Raw genomic sequence first — 7,151 nt, 5'->3', positions numbered from 1 at the left:
ACCCTGTCCTGAGCCCCCTGCCACACCCCTCCTGCACCCCAGCCCCCTGTCCTGAGCCCCCCTGCCACACCCCTCCTGCACCCCAGCCCCCCGTCCTGAGCCCCCCGCCACACCCCTCCTGCACCCCAATCCCTGCTCTGAGCCCCCCGCCACACCCCTCCTGCACCCCAGCCCCCTGCCCTGAGCCCCCTGCCACACCCCTCCTGCACCCCGACCCCCTGCCCTGAGCCCCCTGCCACACCCCTCCTGCACCCCAGCCCCCTGCCCTGAGCCCCCTGCCACACCCCTCCTGCACCCCGACCCCCTGCCCTGAGCCCCCTGCCACACCCCTCCTGCACCCCGACCCCCTGCCCTGAGTCCCCTGACACACCCCTCCTGCACCCCGACCCCCTGCCCTGAGTCCCCTGCCACACCCCCTGCACCCCAACCCCTGTCCTGAGCCCCCTGCCACACCCCCTCCTGCACCCCAGCCCCCTGTCCTGAGCCCCCCGCCACACCCCTCCTGCACCCCGACCCCCTGTCCTGAGCCCCCTGCCACACCCCTCCTGCACCCCGACCCCCTGTCCTGAGCCCCCTGCCACACTCCTTCTGCACCCCAACCCCTGTCCTGAGCCCCCTGCCACACCCCCTGCACCCCAACCCCCAGCCCTGAGCCCCCAGCCACACCCCTCCTGCACCCCAAACCCCTCCTGCACCCCAACCCCCTGTCCTGAGCCCCCTGCCACACCCCTCCTGCACCCCAGCCCCCAGCCCTGAGCCTTCTCCTGCATTCCGCACCTCTCCTATACCCTGCACCTCAACCCCCTGGTCCTGCCCTACATTCATGGCCCTGCGTGCAATTTCCCCACCCAGATGTGTCCCTCGGGCTAAAAAGTTTGCCCGACCCTGATCTAGAGCATCCCTGACAGGGGCTTCTCCAACCTGCTGTTAAAAGTCCCCAATGTTGGAGATTCCACAACCTCCCTCGGCAATTTGTTCCAGCATTAACCACCCTGACAGCTGGGAAGTTTTTCCTAAAGTCCAACCTAAACCTCCCTTGCTGCAATTTAAGCCCATTTCTTCTGGTCCCTTCCTCAGAGGTTAACGAGAACAATTTTTCTCCCTTCTCCTTGTAACAGCCTTTTATGTACTTGACAACTGTGATCACGTCCCCTCTCAGTCGCCTCTTCTCCAGACTAAACAAACCCAGTTCTTTCAATCTTCCCTCACAGCTCAGTTTTGTTGAGTATCATCAGTTTTGTTGCTCTTCTCTGGACTTTCACCAATTTGCCCACATCCTTCCTGAAATGTGGCACCCAGAACTGGACACAATCCTCCAGGTGAGGCTTATCTAAATCATTGATGAAGATATTGAAGAGAACCGGACCCAGAACTGATCCCTGTGGGACCCCACTCGTTATGTCCTTCCAACCTGACTGGGAACCGCTGAGAGCTGCTCTCTGGGAACGATTTTCCAACCGGTTTTGCACCTTATAGTAGCTCCATCTAGGTTATATTTCCCAAGTTTATTTAGGAGAAGGTCACATGAGACACTATCAAAAGCCTTACTAAAGTCCAGATATACCACGTCTACCGCTTCCCCCTATCCATAAGGCTTGTGACCCTGTCAAAGGTGGCTCTTAGGCTGGTCTGACACGCTTTGTTCTTGACAAACCCATGCTGACAGTTACTTATCACCTCATTATCTTCTAGATATATGCAAATCAATTGCTTAATGATTTGCTCCATTATCTTTCTGGGTACAGAAGTTAAGCTGACTGGTCTGAAATTCCCCGGTTTGTCTTTATTTCCCTTTTTACAGCTGGGCACTAGATTTGCTCTTTTCCAGTCTTCTGGAATCTCTCCCATCTTCCAGGACTTTTCAAAGATAATCGCTAATGGCTCCTCAGCCAGTTCCTTGAGTATTCTAGGATGCATTTCATCAGGCCCTGGTGATTTGAAGGCATCTAACTTGTCTAAGTAATTTTTGACTTGTTCTTTCCCTATTTTAGCCTCTAATCCTACCCCATTTTCACTGGCATTCCCTACGTTAGACGTCCAGTCGCCACCAACCTTCTTGGTGAAAACTGAAACAAAGATGACATTAGGCACCTCTGCCATTTCCACATTTTCTGTTATTGTCTTTCCCCCTTCATTGAGTAACGGGCTTGCCCTGTCCTTGGTCCTCCTCTTGCTTCTAATATATTTGTAGAATATTTTCTTGTTACCCTTGATGTCTCCAGCTAGTTTGATCTTGTTTTGTGCCTTGGCCTTTCTATTTTTGTCCCTACAGACTTGTGTTAGTTGTTTATATGCCTCCTTTGTAATTTGACCGAGTTTCCACTTTCTGAAGGACTCTTTTCTGAGTTTCAGATCACTGAAGATCTCCTGGGTAAGCCAGGGGGGTCTCTTGCCAGACTTCCGTCTTTCCTACGCGGTGGGTAGTTTGCTCTTGTGTCCTTAATAACGTCTCTTTGCAGAACTGCCACCTGTCGTCAGTTGTTTTCCCCTTAGACTTGCTTCCCGTGGGATCTGACCTGCCAGCTCCCTGAGCTTGCTAACGCCTGCCGCCTCGAACCCCAGTGTCTGTATCGCGCTGTTCTCCCTCCTACGCACCACTAACTCGACCATTCAATCAGAACAGGGCTATGGAACGTTCCATGGGAGGATGGGGGTGTCGTGGATTATAGGGGTATTGGAATGTTCCATTATAGCAGGGATGGGGGTGTTGGGATGACCCATTAGAGGTGGAACATTCCATTTTGGAGGGGGGGTGTCTCCTGGTGAAAGGGAGTTATAGCAGGGGGTTGGGGTAAAAAGGTTCATTATCTCTGGGAAGGTGGGCTAGTTCCTGATGGCATGACCCCACTCCAGCAGATGAGGGAGAATGGCACAGTCCATTTAATGGGGAGGGGGGTGTCTCCTGGTGGAATAGCCCATTATAGCAACCCGGAGAGGGTGCCACTGAGAGGAAATGTCTATTAGAGCTGGTGGACTTGGAACATCCCATTATTATATGGAGGGGGGAGTCTCCCAGTGGAATGGTCCATTATATTTGTAAGTAAATGTGGTTGGAACTTCTTATTGTAATAGGGAGGTGCTCCTCCATGTGGAATGGTCCATTATAGCAGGTGGGATTGGAACATCCCATTATAATAACAAGGGGGAGTGTCATGGTGGAATGGTCCTTTATCATTATTGGAGGGGGTTGGAATATCCCATTGTACTATGTGCGTGCGAGGTGGTCTCCCAGTGGGACATTTCATGATGGCAGGGCAGGTGTCTATGGCCTGGTCAGGATTAGTACAGGCAGCTGCAGTCCTGTCCTGCCTGCCTGGATCTACAACACATAAACCCTGCTCAGCCTTCCCCTCCCTGGATTCTCCATCCCCCACCCCGTTTAATGAAGTTTGCCCTAATAAACCTCTTCCTTTTCCAGGAGACCCTCCTCTTGGGAATAAATTATGCAAATGATATCACCCCTCTCTGAAAGATGCATATTTGCATAAATTATGCAAACAAAGATTCCCATATTTACATAATTTGCTTTAGGACACTGCCCCAATTGTTACATAAATTATGCAGATAGAAAAAAACTTTTAATGGCCCCCTTTGAGTTTTCAAAACCCATGTTAACTACAGGCCCTCCCCTACACGCATCCTATTTCAGCCGGTCCCCCTCCACCTTTCCAATAAAATGTTCAAATCCACTGATTCTATTATACCAGAAGCCACGCCCCTTATGCAGATAAGGCTATTAAATAACCTCAGTGGCAAGTATCAGAGGGGTAGCCCTGTTAGTTTGGATCTGTAAAAGCAGCAAAGAGTCCTGTGGCACCTTATAGACTAACAGGCGTCGGATGAAGTGGGTATTCACCCACGAAAGCTCATGCTCCAAAACGCCTGTTAGTCTATAAGGTGCCACAGGATTCCTCAGAGGCATTACATCACAAGCCAGGATGTATGCAAATTAGAAGGATCTCCAGGTATTAGCCCAGAAGCCTCTTATCTTTTGCATATATTATTTTAATGAGCAAAGAGCTCCCTATGCCCCTAGTTCATTACAGTGCAGTTTATGCAAATTAACAGACCCTCCGAATAAGCCAGTTTTAGTGTGGTTTGCTCGTTATGTAAATAAACATAACCACTAAATAACCCTGGTTAACTATATTACACCACTAGCCTGGGCTGCCTTGTACAAGTTAGGCAAATGAACAGAAGCCCTTAGGCCCTCCTTGTTTTATTTTATCAATAACCACTCTCCTAGTGCATAAATTATGCAAATAAAAAAGAGTTTAATTTGATACCAGAAACCTCCTTTCCTTCGCAGGCACTATGCAAATGAGAGACAAACTGACAAGACTTCTGCTGGACCACAAACCTCTCCTCTTTTGCATAAATTATGCAAAACATAACGCGTCTGAAACGTCACCCCTTCCAAAAGCTCCTCCCTTTTGCATAAATTATGCAAACCACAAACTACCTTCTAAAGGCAGCAAAGAATCCTGTGGCACCTTATAGACTAACAGACATTTTGGAGCATGAGCTTTCGTGGGTGAATACCCACTTCTTCAGATGCATGTGGTGGAAATTTCCAGGGGCAGGTACATATATGCTAGCAAGCAAGCTAGAGATAATGAGGTCTCTGTCTGAGGGGTTAGAGCAGATGCGGTTGTACCTCAGTGCTTGGCTGTAGACAATGGATCGTGTGATGTGTCCGGGATGGAAGCTCTCTAGCACTCCCAGGAGCCTGGACTGATTAACACCAGAGGAAGCTCTCTGAGAAGTTGGTGTTAATCAGTCCAGGCTCCTGGGAGTGCTAGACAGCTTCCATCCCAGACACATCACACGATCCATTGTCTACAGCCAAGCACTGAGGTACAACCGCATCTGCTCTAACCCCTCAGACAGAGACCAACACCTACAAAATCTCCACCAAGCCTTCTCAAAACTACAATACCCGCACGAGGAAATAAGGAAACAGATCAACAAAGCCAGACGTGTACCCAGAAGCCTCCTACTGCAAGACAAACCCAAGAAAGAAACCAACAGGACTCCACTGGCCATCACATACAGCCCCCAGCTAAAACCCCTCCAACGCATCATCAAGGATCTACAACCCATCCTGGACAATGATCCCACACTTTCACAGGCCTTGGGTGGCAGGCCAGTCCTTGCCCACAGACAACCTGCCAACCTGAAACATATTCTCACCAGTAATTGCACACCACACCATAATAACTCTAGCTCAGGAACCAATCCATGCAACAAACCTCGATGCCAACTCTGCCCACATATCTACACCAGCGACACCATCACAGGACCTAACCAGATCAGCCACATCATCACTGGTTCATTCACCTGCACATCCATCAATGTAATATACGCCATCATATGCCAGCAATGCCCCTCTGCTATGTACATCGGCCAAACTGGACAGTCTCTACGGAAAAGGATAAATGGACACAAATCAGACATTAGGAATGGCAATATACAAAAACCTGTAGGAGAGCACTTCAACCTCCCTGGCCACATTATTGCAGACCTTAAGGTGGCCATCCTGCAGCAAAAAAACTTCAGGACCAGACTTCAAAGAGAAACTGCTGAGCTTCAGTTCATCTGCAAATTTGACACCATCAGCTCAGGATTGAACAAAGACTGTGAATGGCTTGCCAACTACAGAAACAGTTTCTCCTCTCCTGGTTTTCACACCTCAGCTGCTAGAAGAGGGCCTCATCCTCCCTGATTGAACTGACCTCGTTATCTCTAGCTTGCTTGCTAGCATATATATACCTGCCCCTGGAAATTTCCACCACATGCATCTGAAGAAGTGGGTATTCACCCACGAAAGTTCATGCTCCAAAACGTCTGTTAGTCTATAAGGTGCCACAGGATTCTTTGCTGCCTTTACAGATCCAGACTAACACGGCTACCCTCTGAGACTTGATACCTTCTAAAGGCACTTATTCCATCCTGCAAGAATCCCCACCGCTTCTGCATAAATTAGGCAAATTTTTCTGGTCCTGGGAAGACACGCCCCCTCCTTATTGACCTGTCTCCGCCCCTCCCAGCCCCTAGCCCCGCCCTTACGCAGCGTGGGGGCGTGGCCTCCCCTTCGCCGCTGGGGCCTGGGACCCGGATGGCCGTTTAGTCGGTTTCGAGACGCTGAGGCTCCCACATCGGGCCCTGGGAAAAAAAAACAAAACGGGAGGGGGGACCCGCCGTAATCCGCATCCATCCTCCGCCTGGCGCCCCCATCCGCTTGCGGGAAGCCCGTATCCGGATAGAGCGGACCGAGCCCGAGCCGAAGAGGTGGGTATCGACCTGGTTCCGTCCCGCTGGGCTCGGCTCTCCGTCCCTGGAAGAGGGGCGAGGGGGAGACGGCTCAGGCCTCCGCCATCTTGTTTCCAACCCTCTCCTTCTCCCTACCCCCCCCTTCATCCACATCCATCCGCCCCTCGGGGGCCCCCATCCTCCCCCCTGAACCCCCCCATCCCCTCCCAAATCGCTTCCCCTACCACCTCCAGGGGGCATTTGTCCCACTGGGGGGCGTCTGGGTCATGAACCCTCCTCTCTGAGGCTGTGCATTGGGGGGGGTTAAAGTGACTGTTGGGGGGGGAGTAGCCCCCCCGAATTCCCCAAAACTCGTCCCCCAGGGGGTGTGGGCTCCTTGAGGGTCGCCGTGGGGGGCTGGATCCCCCTTGCACCCCCATTTGGCCCCAGAACGTCAAAGCCACTGCAACTACCCCCCAGTTTTAAAGGGGGGTGGGGGGTAATGGGGTGCGGGGTATGGGGGGGCTGGGCAGGTGGGGAGACACGGGGGGAAGGCTGCTGTCACCCCCTCCCCCCCAGGGCTGTCAGTTTTGCCCCCAAGATTCAGCCTACTAGAAAAACCCTGCTTGCTCTTTGTGGGGTCCCGGCACGTTTTGGGGAGCGGTCTTGGGGTGCCACAGGAATCTGGGGTCCGTGGTGATGCTTGGGCAAGGGGTGAGTCTCATTGTTCTTTCTTCAGTTCCCTGGAAAAAGAAATCAACCCCACGGAACACCTCAACCCTCATTTTGGGGGGGCTTTTGATGCCACTGGTGGGGTGACTGGATTTTGGGGTGCACGTTGATGCCAGCACAGGGCTGTGTCTAAGTGAACCCGCTGCTTTGGTTTTCCAGTGGTACCC

The 7,151-nt window shown here is 51.9% G+C and overlaps 1 protein-coding gene across 1 annotated transcript in view; it reads left to right on the top strand.

Moving 5' to 3' along the window:
- Positions 1-6,084: 6,084 nt before the first annotated feature.
- PRRC2A (proline rich coiled-coil 2A) overlaps positions 6,085-7,151 on the top strand; it is a 31,833-nt gene continuing 30,766 nt past the window's right edge. The window contains exon 1 of the mRNA XM_050919689.1: positions 6,085-6,291. The gene's annotated coding sequence lies outside the window, so the exon portion shown is untranslated. The remainder of the gene's footprint in view (positions 6,292-7,151) is intronic.

The sequence above is a fragment of the Gopherus flavomarginatus genome, chromosome 12 (assembly GCF_025201925.1).
Source record: "Gopherus flavomarginatus isolate rGopFla2 chromosome 12, rGopFla2.mat.asm, whole genome shotgun sequence".
Taxonomy (NCBI): domain Eukaryota; kingdom Metazoa; phylum Chordata; order Testudines; family Testudinidae; genus Gopherus; species Gopherus flavomarginatus.
The sequence above is the reverse complement of the archived record's forward strand: the minus strand, read 5'-3'. Positions and strand labels throughout refer to the sequence as shown.